Genomic DNA, 23,950 nt, shown 5'->3' on the forward strand with positions numbered 1-23,950 from the left:
TGTCTGCATTTACTCCTCCTTACTTTCTTTCTTCCGTGAAACACAAAAAGTGTTTTTGAGAATATTCTGGCCTCTATTTTCCATATACTGTAATAAAAGTAAATCAGGACTAGGGCTGTCAATCTTCAAAACAACAAAAATATGACTTATGCACAATATCAATTAAATTTGTAAAAAATTTTACAATACTGATTTTAATGAATGATATGATTATATGATTTTAATTTATAAAAGATATTTAATAGTGATGCTTTATTTACAAATAAAGTAAAAAATAAATAATTTAAATAATTAACATATTTATATTTTTATTTTTTCTCTTTTTTTTTATTATAAATTTTATTATAAATATAAATATTTTGAATGTATGACTTGCTTGTAAAATAATTGTTTGACAACGTAGAAAGATGAGGTGGCACCCATCACAGGTGACAAATATCATATACTGACAATTTCTTTTCAAGTGCACTGTTTGAAAGTGGGTGATCCCACACACACTTATCTGCCCTTTACACACCAAAACACATTTGCCCTCGAGTCATAGGGAGCAGGGATTCTCCTAGTGTTCACTGCAGGCAGCTTGTCCATGCTAGCGTTAATCTGCAATAACGTCTCAAACACACACACACACACACACACACACACACACACACACAGTGACACACACACACACACTCACACACAAAAAAAAAAAAGTGGGATTTTAGATGCATCTAAACATTCCCTCATCTGCAGAGGCACAATGATTATTGATTGGCAGCTGCTGCTGCTCATGGAGGGGAAAGAGCCCGAGTTTATCAATTAAGGAGTGACAGTCAATTCTCTTTCCTACTTTAACGCTTGACAAGAGCAGAATTCTGATGAGGGCGAATCCTAAATCAGCAGAGCGCAAAGTGACACTGCAGACTGACCACCTCACACACACACACACACACACACACTCACATGCAGATCAGTGATCAAACTAAACGAGTCACTTAAATCAGTTCAAAGCTTTTGAAAAGTAGTCCACTACACATAAGATACTAACAAAAAGTAGCTACTCTGAAGCTAATTAAGAACATAATATCTTTTAGATGATCATCAGAATAATAATAATAAAAAAATTATATTTACTTTCAAAATGAATTAAGATAAAAGGAAATCATCAAAACAAACTAACCAACGTTTTTGAACATTATGACTCAATGAATCAGTGAATCTTTTTTTCAGAACTGGCTTGCTGAAATGAACTCTTTTCAGATTCATTAAAAACAAACAATCAGGACAGATTTTTGCAAACACTACTGAGCGATCACTTAAATGAATCGGCAACTGGTTCATTAAAATAAGCTGCATCAATGAACTGATTTATTGTACAAATTGACTTCTCTGAACATTACTGAGTGTTGGCTTAAATGAATCTGTGCTTAATGATTCATGACAATTCAAATCGCTTTATGCATCCAGCCAAAACTGACTTTTTTGAGTGATGACTCGATACATGCATTGAACTAATTGATCAAAATAAACCAACTGGACTGATTAATTTGCTAAAATAAACCATTCTAGCTGACTTTATTAACACTATTTAGAAAAGAAACGTATGACTAAATCTATATATTAAAAGTTTCACTAAAATGAACCAACTGAATCACCAAAAACAAACAGTCCAAAATGGCACAACTGAACAAATGAATCAGCATTTTTTTTTTTAACCAGTTCACTGATTTTAACATCGGAATGAATCGATTAGCTAAAATGCACCATCCAAACCAAAGTCTATCTCTTCACACTACACAGTTTTTAATGATAAAGTTTTTGAATTGTGAGTGACTGCGGCAGGTCGTGTTTGTGGAGGTGAGAGATGGCAGTGATAAACTCAAGGTGTTCTCTAGCATGTAGCTGCCATGGTAACAGTAACATCCCGCTGCTAGTCTGATGTGGACTGATGAAGGGCTGCTTCAAAGGAAGACTGACGAGAATGCAGAGTTTCCTCAGACAAACTTTAATGTTCAGGAACCTTCCGTCATCCCAAGTGCTCATGAGAGGCTCTTGACGAGACTGTGCTAAAGCTAATGGTAAATGAGCACATCTTTGAAGTCTAAAAGCATAAGATTGAACCTGAGTCTTAACCTCTACTGTTTTAGGTCTCTAATTGATCTATTTTTTTCAATTACTTTTATTTTTCCCTTTTCATCCATTTTTAAACAGCAGTGAGATTATGGGGCACAAACTGTGACTTTTGCCTAATAATTATTATTATTGCATTAGTGCATAATTTAATAAACTCCTTAAACCAAGTTTAAGCATATTTTACTGAAAATTATAGCACTGTCTACAAAAATCTCCAGTTCATATTAGAATCAAGAACTCTAACCAAGCAACAGTAACCAAGAGGGTGGAGCTTAGTGAAGGAAAAATTGTCCCATAACACAAAATTCTTTGTAAATGTATTTAGTTAATTATTATTGTTAGAGAGGCAAAACTGTTTCTTATGTGTTTTTAGAGAATATTTATTGAATTAAGATTATTTTTCATGTTTTCAGCACTAAACTAAAAACTAAACTAAAAACTGCTGAAAACAAGAATAAAATGTAATTGTTAAATAATAATTTTTTTTTTTTAGTGTATCTATATAAAACATTTTTGTTTTGAGGTTTTTTTTGTTTTGAGAGGGGACATTTTATTTTTATAGAGTGTGAGTGTAAATATATTTATGATGCTACAAAAGATTTCTATTTTTAAATAAATGATATTGTTTTGAACTTTCTATTCATCAAAGAATCCTGAAAATAAAAACGTATCATGGTTTCAACAAAAATATAAAAACGGCACGACAGTTTTAAACATTGATAACAGTAATAAATGTTTCTTGAGCAGCAAGAATCAGTATATTAGAATGATTTCTGAAGGATCATGTGACACTGAAGACTGGAGTAGAAAATTCAGTTTTGCATCAAATTCTATTTTAAATTCTATTAATATAGAAATCAGTTCTATAATATTTCACATTATTACTGATTTTACTGTATTTTAAATAAATCATTTTAGCCTTGGTGAGCAGAAGAGACTTCTTTCAAAAAATATTAAAACTCTTACCAGCCCCAAGCATTCTGAACAGTACTGCAATGGTTTTTTTTGCAGTACATTTGGATATTTATTTCTCTGAAGGACTTGCAGGAGAAACATATAAATATTTGATAATTAATGCAACATGTCAATATCTGTCTATTTTCCCCTCAAACGAACATCTGAATTGTTGTGTTTCCCTCTTGCACTCTCTCTCTCTCTCTCTCTCTCTCTTGAAACACAAAGGGCTCCAGTGACTTTCTCTTCGATCGAGTTACCAGAGAATAAAATTGGCTCTCGAGCGGCTCTCCAGAGCCCAGAAGTCCTCTAATCCTGACCAACCTTCAGCCAGCAGGGTCTCTCTCCTCTCCTTACCTCTCTATTCCTTTCGCTCTTGTGCTCTGATTCACATCTGATCCGACCACCAATTTCATGGCTGCTTTACCGCCTCCTCCCTCTCCTGAAATTCCATCATCGGGCCTCAATAAAACAAATCCTCCTCCAACTCCTCTGAAGTCGCACGCTAAAACTCCTGGATAAATATATCCCGCTGCACTCTCTGAAAGTCTCGGAGGAATCAAACACATTTAGTGAAGGTCATACAAACACAGTGTTTGCGTTACAGCTGTATGAATGCCAACCAAAGCCTTCTGATTGGTCAACGTGTTTGTGTAAATACCGTTCAGTAGGTGCAATAATCCCAAATGGCTTTGCTAACAGGATTTAGAGTTAAAGGAACTTTTAAACCAATTTATGGATTATATTTATGGACTGTAGGGTAATGCATTGCAGAGTGTGCGTGTGTTTGTGAGTGCGTGCGTGTGTGTGTGCCAAAGATGGACTCCAGAACATTCTCAATACGGGCTGCAAAAAAAAAAAAAAAAAAAAAAAGAGAGATCAACAAAAATACCAACAAAAATGATTCCCTTTGAAAAACAAAAGTGCTGAACTAAATAACTACAGATGGTTATTATTCAATAAAGATTAAGCAGATCTCACAATATTCTTTACCAAGTCTTTTCCCTCACAAACTAAAAATGATATGTTAATAAGCTATGGCAAGATATGTTTTACATTATGTGAACTTATCAAAATAAATTAAACAATTTTTTTTTTAAATTAATACGAGATTCATCAAATTTTTTAAAAGTCAGTTTAATATAATTTAATTTGATACTTAAATCATATTAAACTGACTTAAATTTAAGACAGCAACTGATTTTTGACTAATTTTTGGCTAATTTTAAACAGAATAAGCCAGCACTATATTATAAGAAAATAAAATGTAGGCTAATAAAAAAAGGCTAATAAAAATAAAATAAAATAACTAATTCTGTAATAAAATTAAGCCAAATTTATCGTTTTAATTTTGTTTTAAATTTGTAAAAATATTGTTTTAGAATTTTTACACAGAATTTTTATAGGTAATATAATTTCCCAGAAAAATATTGTTTTAAATTTGTAAAAGTATGTTTTTTTTTTTTCTAATGTATGTTTGAATAGAAAACAGTCATTTTAAATTGTAATAATATTTCCTAATATTGCTGTTTTTACTGTATTTTTGATCAATTTAATGCAGCCTTGAGCATTAAAATAATAATAATAATAATAATAATAAAATCGCATTTAAAAAGAAAAATTATGCTTAGAAGGAAAATTATGGTATTAAGAAATTCTAAATAAATAAATGACTTAAATGACAATAAGAAAAATAAAGACGTCAATATGTATAAGACTGTAATATCACAGTCAGATCATGCAGGATTTTATGTCTGATTCATGAGACACAATGGGAAAAAGAAACATGTAAAAATATGTACTTTATATATCCAACAAGAAAAATATATCATTTTGTCAATGGTTTGGTTTGTATTCCTGTGCTACTGTGGGTCCCTGTCCACAGTGAAATCTCATCAAGTTTTATGGCAGTTGGCTGGAAAAGGCTTATGAATTAGTATTTGAGATAATGAGGGAGAAACAGAGTATATCCATTTCATAAAGCTGAAATCTGCGGATGTGAGACGGTCGTCCCGCTGTCTGTCATCTCTCTCCCCTCACTGACCTCTGCTGTCTGAGGTTAATCTGGAGTTAATAGCTGAGCCATAATATGCCATAAAGTTACATAACGCTGACCTCAAAGCACACACATAAAACAAACACACTAACACATAAAACTAGAGATAAGGAACACACACGTATACATACAGACACTGAAATGAAATTGTCGTAGAACCTATTTTCACTCAGAAATGTCTAGTAAATTTCACAAACAATTACAAGTAACGTTAAATGAAACATGACATTTTGAAGTAGAAAGACTGAAATATTCTTATAATCTTTGTTTTATTTACAGTTTAAACTGTACCAAACACAATGTACCAAAATACTAAACTAATTATCTTCTAATCTGCACTGTATAAAAAGTATATGCCAAAATGGTATAATAAAACTTTTTAAATGGGTTAGATATTGCATTGTAAAACTATGAATTAAAGTAATAAATAAATGACAAAAAAAATAGAAGTTATATATTTTTTAAGGTAATTTTTTATGAAGAATGAATCACATTATAATTTATGTAGAAAAGGGCATTCAATTTAGTAACTTTAAAATATATTCAAAAAGAAAACAGTTATTTTAAACTGTAATAATATTTCACAATATTATTTTTACTTATTTTCGATCAAATAAATGCAGCCTTGGTTAACAGTTTAGATGGAAAAAACTATAAATTAAAGTAATTAAAAACATTCTAAATAAAATGTAAATGACTACAATCACTTTAATAAAAAGATGGCAAATGTAAACCAATTAAGATGGTAAAATTTTATGTATTAATGTTTTTTTTTTTACCATAAAATATTGTTTTAAATTTTGTTTTTGTGAAATATGGATCACCATGTGGAAAGTCAAGTTATAGAATGACCCATTGGTTGGATTTTATTTATTTATGTTTTTTTTTTTACAGTTATGAACTATACAATATACATAAGTTAATGATGGTTTCTTTTATGGTATTTACTGAAACTTTAACATAACACTCTGACAATCACAAGTGCCAGTTTTAAAATGAAGGGGAAAAAACGGTTTACAGTACTGATTCACATTTCATTTAGTTTTAAACATCTTTGCTTAGGGAAAAAGATAAACCTCACGGAAAACACACACACACACACACACATACACAGCCAATCCTTATCATGAAGAAACACACAGCACTTCAGAGACTTCACTGTCCTACAGCAAATAAACAGCAGCCAAATGAGTTACGCTGTACATATGTGAACATAACATTTCCATTTACACCATATACAATTATTACCTTGTTTGATGCATTTTAATTTTAGCAACTGATGTTTAAATCTACGCAATTAGATTCGTGCAGATTGGATTACAAAATAAAATAAATCTCCTGAATGAATGCTGTATAATGTCTAGTAAATATGTACACACCTAAATGCACGCATAAACATACAGTAACAAAGCAAAAAGCAACCATGAGTTTTCACTGCATGAACTTGTTCTATTTACTGTTTGCAAAAGCTCATTCTCATATCAGTTCTACAGACACGACTGGAGCCATTCACCACGTACACAAACACATGCACACTGTGTACAAAACCTGTAATTGTTTGAAAGAGAGAGCAGGAGATGCTGGACAGAGTGCAATGGAAATGAAAATGTTGATTGTTTACACAAAATGATGTCGCAACAAGCAACAGTGAAATCTGTGCTGTAATGAAAGTCTTTTTCTCATTGTAAGGTGGAGAATACTAGATATGACTGTCTGTGAAATATCTGATGTAGAGATGAATCATACTACAACTGCATTCAAAGCTGCTGATATATTCAGTCTCATCTTTAGAGGTCAAAAGTATAATTCAGCCTATTAGGATGGATGGATGAAACAATAGGTCATGGTTGGATTTATGGATAGATGGATGGATGAATGGAACAATAGATAGATGAGCAGATGGACGGACAGATATATAGATAGATAGATTATGCCACAGAGAGAATGCATCTACAATACCTTGATATCTCATAGAAAATTTGTCAAATGAAAAGTAAATGTATCTTGTTTAAATGACAATTAACAAGATATTATTACAGAAACTATATAAAGATGCTGGTTAAAAATACAAATATACAATGTGAATGTAAGAATTTGTCATGGGCATAAGCATGCCTTCTGCAGAACTTCCTGTGAATATGAGATCAGTTTCCAGCTCATGTTTTCTCATGTTTTTGTTTGTTATAAATGATTTTGCTTCTAATGGATAACATTAATCAACAGGACAAACACTAGTACAGATCATCCATCATTTATCATGCAAATCAATACAAAGAGGTGAAGGTTAGCAGGACAGCAAACAAAGGCCATCTGCTGGGGTGAGGGTTATCAGAGGTGACAGACTGTGTGTGTGTGTGTGTGTGTGTGTGTGTGTGTGTGTGTGTGTGTGTGTGTGTGTGTGTGTGTGTGTTTGTGTGTGTTTGTGTGTGTGTGTTTGTGTGTGTGTGTGTGTCCTCAGTGATGCAGGCTGATATGTAGTGGCAGCTCTTGTGTAAAATCACACAACAGTTCAAAGGAACTAATCAAATCCAGCTCAATCAATACACTCGGAGGAATCACACACACACACAAACACACTTGTATGCATGCAGATGCACACAAACTCTACAAGCTCTGTTCTGCAAATTAATGCACTGACTACATAGACAGCTACCATGTAAGCTATATGTTTAGTTAGCATCCTAAAACTGAAATGTGACTGATTTAGAATGATCTTGGTATGAAAGAATCGACTCACAACTGGTAAATGTGATACTCATAAACATAAAAATAAAAACATTGGGTAAAACAGGCCCAATCAGGGTTATTATAGTTAACTTATACTAAAATAAGTTAATTAAAATGAAAACCTTAAAAAAATACATTACTTGAAAAAAGTGAAATAAAGTAAATATATATATATATATATATATATATATTTAGAAAAGTTTAGTTTAACTAAATTAAAATAAGTCTCTAAATTTAAATAATAATAATATTAACCCAAAAAACTAAAATGGAAGTTTCAAGTTTCAAGTTTAATTTATTTATACAGCACCATTTACAACAGCAGCAGCTGACCAATGTGCTTTACAGCATCCAAATAAAATAAATAGTAAATAGAGTGTCAAAAAAAGCAAATAAATAAAATCACAGCTAAGAATCTAAATTATATCCACATTTAAAATATACAACAAAATATAAGAAATAAAACCAAATTTGTCATCAAAAATCGAGTACGGAGATGAAACATCAAGAGACATTGTAAGCGATGGAGAAGTAATGTGTTTTGAGTAGAGATTTAAAAACCTGTAAAGTAGCAGCAGATCTAACATGAACTGGTAGGCTATTCCAGAGTTTAGGGCCTACAACAGCGAAGGCACGTTCACCCCTTTTCTTTAATTTAACTCTAGGAACAGTGAGCAATCTAAGATTACTAGATCTAAGTGCTCGAGAGGGGTTATGTAGGGAAAGCAGTTCAGATAAATATGAGGGAGCTAAGTTGTTTAAAGACTTAAAGACAAAAACAAGGATTTTAAACTCCACTCTAAAACGCACAGATAACCAATGCAGATAAGCTAAGACAGGAGTGGTATACATGTAGGTAAATTTACGTAGGCCCATTCAGAGTCTTGCTGATGCATTTTGGACCAACTGGAGATGGGCCAAGGTATGGTATTCATTCCACAATACAAGGAGTTACAGTAATCTAAACGTGATGATATAAAAACGTGAATTACTTTCACAAAGTCTTGAAAAGTGAGGAAAGGCTTGAATTTAGAGAGAAGACGGAGATGAAAGAAACAAGATTTAACCACTGAATTTACTTGACTATCAAGTTTCAGCTCGCTGTCAAGCAAAACACCTAAGTTTTTAACAAGGGTTTTGGCTTGGGATGTAACAAAGTAATTACTGAGATATTTTAAGGGAATGCCACTAGGGGGACCAAAAAGTATCATTTCAGTTTTCCTTTCATTAAGGTTGAGAAAATTTGATGACATCCAGATTTTGATATCCTTCATACAAGCCAACAAAATGTCAAAGGTGTTACTATCAGAGCGTTTAAGTGGCACATAAATCTGGGTATCATCAGCGTAGGAGTGAAACGAGACTCCATGCTTCCTGAAAATAGAGCCCAAAGGGAGCATGTACAGAGAAAAAAGTGTTGGTGCAAGTATTGATCCCTGTGGGACCCCCCATGGGAGGTTAGCAGCTGGGGACATGTGGGTGCCTAGTCGAACTGAGAGCTTCCGGTCCTCCGCTCCTTTAAATAGAAACTAAACCAACTTAAAACGATCAAACGTTTTAACCAAACATTGAAAGCGATGCTCAGGAAGTACTGCGGGGATACTGGTAAGGATTGTTTAAAAATGGAACAATCACACAATAAAATTACTATTTTTATCTGAAAAAAAAAGTATGAAAAAAAACCTAAATCAAAATATTAATAATATTAATTATTAATATTATATATTAATTCCATCCAGCATTTTTTTTTATATAAATGCTGCATTGCATTTTGGGAGTGCCTTTTCCATCAAGTCCACACAAACACATGATTCTTCTAGCTACAAAAGCCCAATTTAATGCCATGTTTTATTAAATATGTCAATGCAATTCATAAGGCAACACAAATGCGCATTACATTTTCAAGGGAACGAACAGCGTTATACAAGATATACACATAAACAGACTTCTTTATTTAGGTTAACTTTAGACTGAAGAGAATCTTGCCAAGCAGATTAGTTAAAATTTGTTAAACTGTCGTCATGTTTCTAGCTAGATTTGTAGCTGTTAACAACAGAACAATGTGCACTGAAAACAACAATGAAAGCACAGAACTTGAACGCCTAAAATGCTTTCTAGGTAGGCAGCTCGCTACTTTTCTTGATTGTTTAGAGCTATTTTCTCTCTAATGTTACTCACACATTTTATCAAGTGGGAACAGTCAATTGCACAATAGACTTGCATGTGACAATTTGCCCTCCATTCTCTTCTCCCTGGTGTTTGTGTGTTGTAGGTGTGATTGAATTGAATTGCACAGAGATTTGCTTTTACAGACGGTTAAAAGGAGAAATTTGATTGCGGTTTTAATTAACAAACATAACAAGCCTTTTCATTGGCTCTGAAGATTACAATTACAGCCCACAATGCAGCAGCATCCCTGCTGGTGATTCGGCCGTTTGTGCTCAAGACCCAGTGGGAGTCTGTGACGGAGGACTGATCTAGGACAAGTTTAACTCGACTCAAGACACAAGCAACTCTTACAAGGTGTTTACAAGACCGTTTTCATGTAGCTTTATTAAAATCCAGCCTCAACTCTGGATAACTACAAGTGATTCTCACCTACTGAAGAAGAGAAATGTTTATAGAATAAAAATAAAAATGAAAAAAACTCCTGATATTTATAAATGACTAACATTATTAATCAAATGTGTTCACTTTAATCAATTAAATAATTTTTATGAAATAACATTCATTAGATGGAAAAGCCTAGAAATGTTGCCTTAGCAACTAACTGAAATAACTAATATTGAATAAAATTAAATGAACACTAAATATGAATATTTAAATAATAAATAATGACAAAAGCACAAAATTATTTTGTATAATTTTGAGATTATATACTATAATACTATATACTATATTAGTGTATAAATAATTCTAAAATAATAGCTAACAGACGTGGGCAAAACTTTTGATTTCATATTTAAAAAATAGCTGGAGTAATTGCTTATTTTTCAGTTTTTATATTGGCATTATTAAACTTTTATTTCTGATAAAAAAAAAAAAATATGATTGCAATTTAAAATGCAAAAAAAAAAAAAAAAAATAGTCTGTTTGTAGGTCTGAACAATTTGGCCAAAATGTTGTTATTATATGCATAACAAAATTACTAAAACTAAACTAACTGACTATTTGAAAATGAAAGCTAATTCAAAATATGAATAAATGCTATTATAGTATATAAATAACATCACAATTGCACAAATATGGGCTTGTTTCGCTTTCAATATACATCAAACTATTAAGATTCTCCATTTAGACATTCAAACTATTTAGACTATATAGCTCTCTAAAAGGTCTTTACAGACCGATTACTTCAATTTCCTGTATAACCCAATCAGGAGCACTCTACAGCTCCACCTACCCGCGATCACACGTACTGCATCCCAGTATTAGCAGAATCCAGAGCAATTGATAATTCAGCCAAAATAAACGAATCTGTTATCATCAGCATTTATTGTATTACAATGCCTGCCAGCTCAAGAGAAATAAATAACCGCTTAGCACAGACATTTCATCAGCTTTGTGTTTTAAAACTACATATTAGTGTTAATGATACCCTCCGCAAGCGCACTCAAGTGCCAGTGCAATAACAACAACAACAACAGCAGCAACAACACTTAATCGCTCGTATGTTTTTAAATTGGAAGATTTCTGTTTTGGCCCCCACGGCTAATTCCTGGGGTGAGAGTGTAATATTTGTTTCCTCCGACACCGGCGGCAGCAACAAATGGCGGTACAAACCGTGCTTTATCAAAGAGTGCCACCGCAGATGTGGAGGCCGTTCTTATCGCCACGTGGCACAGAGCGACCGGCCGGGAATGAGCCAAGGAGGGCCACAGCGTTTATCGAGAACAACACGGTGGTACTGGGCGGCCGCTGAGGGTGGGACTGGGTGGATGTGAGGGGGCAGTTGAGCGGTAACCGTGGCGACAACCTCCAGAGCATAAGACTCATGATAACTAGGCCTTTTCCGCCTCTCTATCTTATCAGCTCCAAGCCGTCGATGCTCGTCAGCGAGCGTAATTGAATAAAAGCCAGCCAGGCGTCTGTACGCCTCTCTCTCTCTCCATTTGTACCATGCACTCTCTATCTATTGTCCATTTTTTTCTCCATCCTTGTTTCACGATCTCTCTTATCTTGCTCTGTGGGGGTGGGGTGGTGGATGGGGTTAATGGGTTATGAATTAAGTGATTGGTGTATGATTGTATGTGTAGAGTTGTGAAGCTGCGCTGTAAAGACAGAGACAGTTGTGATTATCACATCCCTGTGATTAATCTCTCATTATCTCTGTCTGATCCAACACTACTGCTGACTGTATTCACACACAAACTGCTGACAGATTCAGTCATGCACATACAGTAGAGCACATATAGGCTATTCAAAGCATACCAAGCATGCATACATTTAAAGACACACTTCAGTCAAGAACTGAAAACGTGTTATGGTTTAATACATACATATGAGCTCAAAAGGAGACGTTCTGATTAATGTTCCTGCTGCTGTTTTCCATTTGATGAAAGTATGTGATGGTGATTTGTGCTGAAAAAATATCCAAAAACAAATACCATCAAATTATTTTAACTTAGGACTGCAAGATTCGGGGAAAACAGAATTGCAAATTGTGATTTCAGTTTAAATAAGAAAAAGAATATAATATTAACAATTTAATTTTATGTTATAACTGTAAAATTGCAATACTAGTTATTATCATTATTAAAAATAAAAAGTGTTATAAGACAAAATATGCAATGTTACTACTTTAATATTTAACTGTAAAAGAATCAAATTTAAGTATTTAAGACAATAGTATAATAATTTTATTTTGCTTTACAACTGTAAAATTGCTATATTTATTATTGTTATTATAATTTGAAAAAATTTAAATACAATATATGCAATATTACTATTTTAATATTTCACTGTTTAAATAAAAAACTAAAAAATTTTAAGTGTTCTAGACAATAACATAATTTTTTTTTCTTTTGCATTACAACTGTAAAATTACAATATTTATTATTATTATTATAACCAGAATTTTAAAACAAATAATATAATATTAATATTTTATTGTGCTTTACAATGAACAGTTGACTATTAATTATTAATATAGTTATTACAAAACTTAAAAAAGACTAAAAATAAAATATGAAATATTACTATTTTAACATTTCACTGTAAAATAACATTTTTAAAAGTAAACATTAAAATTTTTAAGATATATAATTTTATTTTATATTAAAACTGTAAAATTACAGTAGTAATTATTTATGGCCTAATTTCTTTATCTTTATTTTGACAAAAAAAAAAAAAAAAAAAAGAAACAGAAAAAACACAAAAAGCCCTTAAAGCTTCTCTTTGATTAAGTGCTTGAGAGGATGACTGGCATATTGCTTTATATATAAGTGACAGACAGACAGACAGACAGACAGACAGACAGACATGTCTTTGCTCACCATCGCTATACATTTTGTGGCTAGTCTCCAAGGTGTTGCTAGGTGTTTTTTTCCTGGCCCAAGTAAAAAAAAAATCCACTCTCATTCTGTATCTCCATTATATTCTGGTCTTTTGTCATCTGCCAGGCAGAAAAGCACAAATCTGGTCACTTAATAAAGTAACAGCACATCTCTTCTTCACACCAAAGTTGATGTTAGGGGTTTGTTCAAATATGTAATTCAGAGTATGAGCGTTAGCAAGGGTCAGATAAGGCAGAACAGCACCTGCACATGTTCAATCTCTACATGTAATTTCTCTACACAAAGAAGTCCCTCATTTCAACTCCAGGGAAGCTTTCTCTTGTCATTAGCCTCCCTTTCACTGTCAAATATGAATATATCAGTATAATTCACATACAATAGGACAGCAGAGGTTAAAATCAAAGCTGCACAAGGCCATTAATATGAGTTATGAGGCACGTGTGACTCATTCATCAAGAGGAATATCAGCACTTATGAGCAGTGCGCATTACCATCACAGGGATGAGATAATGCTGAAGACACATGGCATGAATGCAGAACACACATTCACTTTACAATATGGACAATATTTTTTTTTCTGAAAAAGCTACTTAGATATGAGCACATACACACACACACACACACACACACACACACACAAAAAAACACCTTCAATAAAAATACATACAAATTCAAACAAATTTGAGAAAAAATAAATAAAAGTATTATATATAAATATAGTACTACAGTATATATAAAGAAACATAAGTCTTTACTTTGAATCAACTCAATGTCTTAGACATATCACACTTAAAGAAGGAGCTAGATATTACGATTTTTTTTAATTGCAGATTCAAGCTAAAAGAATCATAACCAGTCTAAGAGTTACAAATATTTCCCTTTCCTAGCTGAATAACTGAAATGTAAAGGAATGGGAACATGAACAGAATTCACACTAACTAGCTTTCTGAGGGTGACATTTCACACTTGCAGTGTATTTAGTGATATTGTGATAGAATCTGTAACAGTCTCACACACATTGTTTCTCAGACCTTCAGACGTGTGTGTGTGTGTTTGTGTGTGTGTGTGTTTCAAAGGCCCTGGCGAGCGTGCGGGTGTAACGCTGTCACTGATGAGGTCACCCGGAGAGGGGAGGCGGGTTAATTGGGAGGTGCTTGGCAAATCTCAGGATGAATTACGATAACTAAGTCTTCAAGTGTTCAAAACGAGACAGAAATGATAAATATAGCTGTGAGCTGCTCCCAAACCACTCCGCTGCAGATGAAAGAGATTCACCTGCAAGACTGGATCTTACAAAATGAGGTCATGATAGTAGATCGGGAACAGGACGATTATCTGGACTGAGAACGCTAGCCAGCACTCGAGAGAGTGAAGTAAATACACACCGGCATCTCCACATGCTACAACAGATAAGATGCTTTTCCACTGTTAAAGACAATGTTTTCTAAGCTGACATGACAGGCTTACAGAAGATGAACAGCAATAATCCAGACGGGAGAGTGATGACAAATACAATCCTAAAGCAAACATCATAAACTGTGTTAATGGCACCATAATACTGCTTATTTCCTGTAGGAAATGCATGAATTTCCCATTTAAATGTTTTTTAATTAAAATAATCAATTAAGTACATTTATAGATTATACTTTGATCCCAAACTATCAGACATGCACTAAAAGATAAACTTTCTATTATCAACTGAGAAATATTAGCAGAACACAAGTAATATTTTGCAGAATATAAATACAATTTGGGATAATTCTCATTCTTAAAATAAAATAAAAAAACAAAATAAAACTTTTCACAAAATGTGACAAATAAATGAAACAAAAATGCAAGCAAAAGAACAAATACATTCATGCCATATCCCGCAATTTAAAACAGGAACATTAATTTGAGATTTTCTAAAAGTGCTTTTATCTGTTGAGTACAAATCAATTCAGCCTCTCAGACATACAGTCTCCACTAAAGGGAGTATTTCAAACAAATATAGACACACAACCCACGAGCACACAACCACACACCACACTCAAGGTTTTTCCCATTTCAGACAGTATTTGTTGAGTAGCCTATCTGTTGCTGGTTTCGCACCCCAGTACATGTCCGCAGAAAATGGGAAACGCATACATTTAGGAAAATCCATGAATCAAAACAGCGAGTACTGCATACTAGGAACATTTTAAACCATGTTTCTTCAGCATGCACTATAGGAACATTGTTCAAATCAGGATTCTTTAGTGTGCACTTATATAGGAACATTCAAAGAATATGTAGTGCACACAGTATATACTAAAAACATTTAGCCAATGTCTGTTTAGTATGCAATGCATTATGGTAACATTTACACAACATTCAAAGAATGGTTGTTTAGTATGCAGTATAAACTAGAAACATTTGGCCAATGTTCAAAGCATGTATGTCTGAAATGCATTGCATGATTAGAACATTTAGAGAATGTTGTCTAACATGCACTAAATACTAATACCAGGAACATTTACCCAATGTTCATATCAGTAATATATTTTCCATGCAGTGCATGTTTGTAACATTTACAGAACATTTAAAGTATGTTTGTTTAACATGCTCTATATACTAAAAACATTAAATGTCTCATTATTATACACTGAATAATCAGTAAATGTTTCTAGCATGCAAAGAATGTTTTTTTAGCATGAGGATATACTAGGAACATGTAGCCAATGTTCAAATCAGAATTAATTAGTATGCAGTGCATTATAGGTACATTTATGGAACATTCAAGGAATCTGCACTACAGTATATACTAACTAGAAACATTTAGGAAATGATCAAAGCATGTCTCTTTAGTATGCAATGCATGCTAGGAATATTTAGACAGAACATTCAAAGAGTGTTTAGCATGCACTATATACTAGAAATGTTTAGTAAATTTTCAATGCCTAATCTCTAATATGCACTGCATGCTAGGGACAATTAAGGAACATTTAAGAAATGTTTGTTTGGCATGCATTACACGCTAGGAAAATTTAGCCAATGTGCCAAGCATGTCTCTTTAGTATGCACTGCATGTTTGGAACATTAACACAGAACATTGAAAGAATATTTATTTCACATACACTGCATACTAGAAACATTTAGCCAATGTTTAAATCAGGATTGTTTAATATGTACTATATAGCTACTATAAATATTTACCCAATGTTCAAGGAATGTGTTTTTAGTATGCACTGCATATTTACATACAAACAACATTGAAAGAATGTTTGTTTAGCATGCACTTCATATTAGAATCCTTTTTAAAAATTGTTCAAAGCAAGTATTTTTACTATGAACTGTATTTTTGGAACACAACGTTCAAAGAATATTTATTTAACATGCAGTACATACTATGAACATTTAGCCAATGTTCAACAGGTCTTTTTAGTATGCACTGCATCCTTCGAATTTTTACAGAACATTTAAAGAATGTTTGTTTAGCTTGCACGACAGTATGTCCTAGCAACTTTTAGCCAATATTCAAATCAGGATTCTTTATAAGCATTTCATTACAGGACCATTTACGAAACATTCCAACAATATTTGTTTAAAGTGCACTATAAGCTAGAAACATTTAGCCAATGTTCAAATCAGGTTTTAGTATGCACTGTATGCTAGGAACAATCTAGCATATTTCTCCAGTATGCACTGCATCAGACACCAGTGTCCATGCGGCGGCAGATTGCGGTCACTCAGGGTTAAACCCATCTCAATCAGAATTAGAGACGAGAACCAGCACAAGGGCTACTTGCAGTCCTTCTTCATCCCTACAAGAAAAAATGCTGCATTAAGTTGCTTTGAACGAAACTGCTTAAAACACAGATATAACCTTGATCACGCAAGCAGACAGAATACGAAAGACAAAGCCACAGCTGGGAAGCACTCACCATATGGCCAAGACTGCTGGCTATTACTCTCTACAAAGGGAATAACAGGCAACCCACTTTCACAAACATCCAGGCACAATACAAATGCATTACCTTCATGCCCATTTTTAGGTTCAAAACACCAAACCTGCCATTAAAGCTCTCAGCGAGCCAGGAAGATGAGGTGCTCAGAACTCTTGAAAGGAGAAACTCGTGAAGCGTTTGGCCTTGACAATGAATATTACACATCCTGAAAACATGGATAGATGACTCCGCCGTTCAGGATATCTTCAACCTTTTGCTCTCAATGTTTATTGCGCCAATTTTGCTTGTGTCACATTCCCAGTCATGTCTGAATGAGAAGCATGCAGTGACATTTCCATGGCTGGAGCTGTGATGAAGTGTAGACGTGTGATTTTATATGGTTATAGAAAGACCGGCAATTTCTTACATCTGTGACACGGGTCCACTTATAACAGACAGATCTATGAATATATTCTGAATGATACCGTATCTGTAGTTCTACACTCTCTATTGGACAGAGCATGAGTTGGGGGTGGGACTATGTGATTGGCTGACCAATGGCAGACAGACACCTGTTTGAAACAACAATTATTTTGAAAAGTCATTTAATTCAGTAAAAATCTATCCAAAAGCCCCTTACTAAGCTAAGCTGAGATGATCCAAAGAATCCAAAACACAATATATGCTGGTGACCAGCTGTATTGTGCTCTCATTTACACAATATATATACGATCATATCAAATCATATAAAAGCATGGAAGCCTGTTTCAGCCAAGGAATAAAACATATAAAAAGGTAATTGTGACTTTTAATTTCACAATTCTGACTTTATATCTTGCAATTCGGAGAAATTAACGGAGAAAATTCAGAATTGAGATATAAACAACACAATTGTGAGCTAAAAAGAGTTGTAGTTACCTTTTTATTTATTTTTCTCATGTGGCAGAAACAAAAAATAGGAAAGTAATTATTAAAAATAAAATTATATAAAGTCACAATTCTTAAAAAAAAAAAGTTAGAATTGTAAGAGTCACAAGCGAAATGTATGCTTATTAATAAAAAAATATTAATATTTTAATAAAATATATATTTTGTATACGATTTTACTTATTTGTAGAAATTATTTATTTATTTATATTTATATAAATCGTGTATTTGATTGTGTGTGTGTGTATATTATATATATATATATATATATATATATATATATATATATATACACATACACACACACACACACATATACATACATACATAAATTGCAAAATATAAAATGTAGCAGTTGCTTTTTTATATAGGTTAAAACACCTGGATTATCCAAATAAAACATCCGAAGATGCTCTTCGATTAAAATATCTTCCAAGCAAGATAATTTCTTCCAAGCATATGCAGTGATATCAGTAACTAAACAGATTTCCCAGCATGCAGAGCAGGATCAGTTAAAATATCACTGTAATCAGATTAAATCTGAACGCCTGTGCTCTTAAATGCTGCTCTCTTACCAGTACCTGTTTTCTTCACTCACAAGTGTTTCCCAGCATGCAGCAACAGCCACGAGACCAAATTCATGATGAAAGCAGGATAATTGAGCTAATCAATCACAATGATGAGAAGGCAGGAGGTGGCGGAACTGACAAAGTGGTGCCACAATAACAATCTGCTGCTGATTGTCAACAAAACGAATGAGCGTGCACAAGATTCAAGATGACAGACCTGCTCACTTTAGCATTAGCGCTGGTAGTTTACAGTAAAAACTGTTAATCATCTCCAGTTATATCATAAAGCAATAAGCCATGAGAGGCTGTGCAACAGTGATTTTACTGCACATAAAATAGGTGTGGATGCATATATATATATATATATATATATATATATATATATATATATATATATATATATATATATATATATATATATATATATATATAAATAAGCTGACCATCTTGTGGATATCATCTTCTTTATGCTGTATTCTAATAGTCATTATCTAATAAATGACAATATTCTGAGAAACTGTTGCTCACATGATCTGTAAATAAGTCGTCAGTAGTAGTAGTAGCAAACAATGACTAACTGTACCTTTAACTGTGTTGTATTTTGCTGTCGTACCTCTGAGAAATCGGTGAAACTTTGTGCTACAGCATTACCTCTCTGATTAGCATGAAATGATGTTTAAGGAACCATGAGATTATTGGCTGGTGTTTAAAAATGTAATTTGTGATTAATTCAGCTGACACACCTCCGGTGCTTCAACAAATGCTTTCAAATTAAATTTAGCCCTTTAGATTGTGTAGATCGACGCTAGCCATGTGATGCACTGTGACTGTGAGGTCTGACAGCAAACAGTACTAACTAGATTAGAAAGAAAATCTGATGACAGGACACACTGCATTAGCAAAGGTAATTAGAATGTTTATTTGCTCATTTTTATGTTCAAGTTTATTTTTAATTAGTTATTTGATGCCATAAAAACAAGGTGTGGCATCATGATTGTGAGCATGCCATTGGGTCTGTAGGAGTTTAGGCAGGACTTTGATGCTGCAGCGCCAGCTCATGATCACTACTGCACAAATGAATCACTAAATGAAATCACTACTGTGTAGACGCAAGTTCCAAATGAATCACTTACTGCTCAGACTCAGACTTTGAATGAATCACTACTGTGCAGACTTGAGCTCCAAATGAATGACTACTGTGCAGACTCGAGATCCAAATAAATGACTACTGTGGAGACTCAAGCTCCAAATGAATCACTTACTGCTCAGACTCAGACTTCGAATGAATCACTACTGTGCAGACTCAAGCTCCAAATGAATCGCTACAGCATAGACTAAGGTTCCAAAATGAATCCCTACTGTGCACACTCAAGTTCCAAATGAATCACTACTGTGCAGACTCAAGCTCCAAAAAATTCACTACTGTGGAGACACAAACTCCAAAATAAATCACTACTGCGCAGACTCAGGCTCCAAACGAATCACTACTGCGCAGACTCAGGCTCCAAACGAATCACTACTGCGCAGACTCTTCCTCCAAGTGAATCACTACTGCGGAGACTCTTCTTCCAAATGAATCACTACTGTGCAGACTCAAGCTCCAAAAAATTCACTACTGTGGAGACACAAACTCCAAAATAAATCACTACTGCGCAGACTCAGGCTCCAAACGAATCACTACTGCGCAGACTCAGGCTCCAAACGAATCACTACTGTGCAGACTCTTCCTCCAAATGAATCACTACTGTGCAGACTCAGGCTGTAGATTAAGTCATCGACGGATGATGACAGCGGCCATATCTGGGATTATTTGGCTTCACTTTTCTATAGTGGAAGGAAGTTGATACGTTTCATACTTTTTTTTAACAGTCTATGGTTGGTACTGCATATGCATCAAATGCATCCATCTGCGCACATTCATGGCAGAGTATCCACCTTTTTCTTCAACACAAAGGTAAGTGGCAAGACTTCCGGTTCATTAGCTGCTCTAGTGAAATAACAAGAATAACAACAACATGCAGTACACGGTAAAACTGTTTGCATTACAAACCAGTGTGTTCATAATTATGATAATACATTAAAATAATACATTAAGATGCACCAATTTTCAATATCATGAACCAAAACAAACTGTTTTGTACAGCTAAAAATGATGAGACTGGAAGATAGACCCATATAGAATTTATAAATGGCCGCTCCCATTTTTATAGGAAGAAAAAGGTGGATACTTTGAAAGATGCTTGGACAAAAAAATAAAAAAATAAGTGTACCCGGGCCTTAACCCTTAGTGTGAGCAATAGTATAATGTTGTATGTCTTGACTAATACCACTAATTAATACTATTGTGATTTTTTTATATAGTTTTCCTGGACCATTTTAAGAGCAGCCAAGGCTTTTGTCTCAATCCATTCTGTCGTCAATATAAAACTCTCTCAAACACAAATGAAAGTCCCCCGCCCTCTCCAGCACTCGCCGATAGTGGCACATGTATAATTGCATTGTGCAACAGTGCGCACCTTAGAGGAAATAATTACCACCATAAAAAGAGCAATTACTAACCTGGCAGAGAGCAGCCGTGGATTTTAATGCATCTGCTCTGTGACGGCAGCTCATACAAATCTGTTTGTTTTTTTGTCTGAGTTACAGCATTGACAGACATGAAAAAATAAAAAACCTTCAAGTCACGCCAAGCAGATGCACCGAATCAAACCAAATGTTTCAAGATGTGCAATGAAGGCACTCCACGTTTCACTCGCGCTCATAAAGATTTTATTCCAGCGTCAAAAATAGAACTCATACACAATGGGAACTATCCATTTTTCGATTGAGTCAAGGTCGTTCAATTCATCTCACTGTACTAAAGCTTCTACAAATTGGAAGTCATTGTCAGAGGGTAATTCGTTTTCATCTTAAAAACCCCAGCTTGTAATAAAGAATCATTTAAACGATATGAACGCACAACTGAATGGTTTGGTAATTTGCATCACAAGCAGCGGCACGGGCCTCGGGTGCCATGACACAAACAACTGAAAAAATGCATTAAAGAGAGCACCGAGAGCTCTATCGCCCGCATCCGGTCAACGACCCCCGGAAAAAAAGAGTCACGTTTCGGGGGGACGATTCTAGTAGATTCTCTCCATCAGAAAATGAATCACAATCTGCTAGCTGTCTCCGTCTGAGGAAACGCTCATCAATCACAGTCCTCCTCGCATTATGATGGCTGGAATACGACTGTCTGCGATTCCAACTCTTTTGAGGGTGAAAAATTAAAAACTGATTGATTGTAAGAGGCGGTTATTAAAGGTCATCATTTGTAATATTCTCAGGGAGCATTAGCATGGTGTCGTCTTTCAGTCAGAATAACAATGGAGAGGCTGACATGCGGAGAAGAAGTGTTCATTTATTAGGTTACGCTTAGGAAAAGGACGGTACTTTTTACAACCTGCCAGTTAATAGCAGAAGGATGGATGGTTTTTACTTGTCGGGGTGTTTATTATTGCTCGTGTTAGGGTTATCATGTATCTATGTTGGTGCTAACCAACACCCTAACTTATCAGATTTTAAAATATGCACAAAAATATCCCACATACTTACATTAATATGACATATTTAGAGACCAAAATATGATAAGGACTTTTAACCACTTAAAAATACTATAATTTTTTCAAATCTTTCAAAGGGGATTTTGTTAAAACTAAAAAAAATAGGGATAGAAATCTAGTTTTAACTGTTCTTCTGGTATACGTTTCTTGCTCAGTATAAATTTCATCTGTCTGGAACTGTTGGCTCTGTGTTCTCAGATCACTTTAAATTCACTGCAGCCTCCATCAAATCAAAGCAAACTCCAAAAAATGCCTTAGCACAAGCAACACTGTCAATGCAGATTATGCTGTTGATTGATGACTGTAAAATATGCTTACAAAATGGGTTACGGCCACAATGTCAAAAAGAAAACGTGCTGTTGAAAGCACAGCTAGATGCAACGAACGCTTTCCCTTTTACAGGGCAACAGCCGTCAATCACAGCATTCAGCGCGGTGAATGCTGCTATAGTGTTGCCAATGAGATTGAACTTGATCTGGCATGACTACACTTGCTACCAGCAACGTTTCAATATCATTTATCACTCTCAGCCGAGTAAGCACCGGGGCATTTACTTGCTTTTACTGCACTTTACCATTACCTTCACATTTAAACTGTATAAACAGTGATTTCTACAGCAAAATGTACAAAATCAAAATGTAATTTTTAGTGTGTAGCAATATAATACTAAGCTCTTTACAAATCTAGTCAAAGGTGTCAAGATTTGACCAGTTAGTATGTTCTAGTAAGCCCCGCTGGTAGATGTCAATTACACCATTCTGCTGACAAAAAGCAGAATAACAGAATAAAGTGAAAATATATATATAAAAAAGACAAAATAAAATAAAATAAAATAAAATAGATGGATAAAATGACAAACGAAAAAAAAATGACAAGGTAGATAAAATTCAATTGAATGAAAAAATAAAATAGATTATTAAATAATTATTAAATTAATTAAAATATAAAAATAAAGTGACTAATATAAATAAATAAATAAATAAATTATATTTATAAACATTTTTTTGTGGAGGGCTTTTAAATGTATAAAATTGATTAATATTTTCTTGTCTGTTGACTTTGACATCACAGCTCAGGATAGTCGCTAGTAAGGGACAACTAGCAGGGTCTAACTGGACTAACCAACTAAACGTGATATTTATTAGATCCATAAACTGGCATGCTTTTCTATCAACTCGCTTGTACTTTCCCATCATTAATGTAGTGCATACTTTTAGTGCATAGTATGAAAATTTTAAAATGTTTAACTATAAATCATACAAAGCTTTCATAGGACTTCGGAAAAAAACTATTATGGACTATTTCAGTGTACCATTTTTGTCCTTTATGGAGCTTTACAGCAATTGTTCACCCATTTTTATTGTCTAGGAAAGAACCCCCTGGAAATTCATCGAAACATCTATTTACTACAGAGGAAGGAAAGTCAAATGGGTTTAAACTGAAATTGAATTTTTATTTACATTTTAAGATATTAATTTATCATAATTTTACAATATCACATGAAAATAATTGCAATTAATTAAAATAAGATGCTTTGCAAGTGATGGGCACAACAAAATAAGCTTCTAAACCTGCTGAG

The 23,950-nt window shown here is 33.8% G+C and overlaps 1 long non-coding RNA gene across 1 annotated transcript in view; it reads right to left on the bottom strand.

Moving 5' to 3' along the window:
• Positions 1–12,151: 12,151 nt before the first annotated feature.
• The window catches only part of LOC122137713, a 38,439-nt gene continuing 26,640 nt past the window's right edge, over positions 12,152–23,950 (bottom strand). The window contains exons 2-3 of the long non-coding RNA XR_006155058.1: positions 13,348–13,466; positions 12,152–12,433 (exon numbers count right to left, since the gene is read on the bottom strand). This is a non-coding gene — a long non-coding RNA (uncharacterized LOC122137713). The remainder of the gene's footprint in view (positions 12,434–13,347; positions 13,467–23,950) is intronic.

Source organism: Cyprinus carpio, chromosome B6 (genome assembly GCF_018340385.1).
Source record: "Cyprinus carpio isolate SPL01 chromosome B6, ASM1834038v1, whole genome shotgun sequence".
Lineage (NCBI taxonomy): Eukaryota > Metazoa > Chordata > Actinopteri > Cypriniformes > Cyprinidae > Cyprinus > Cyprinus carpio.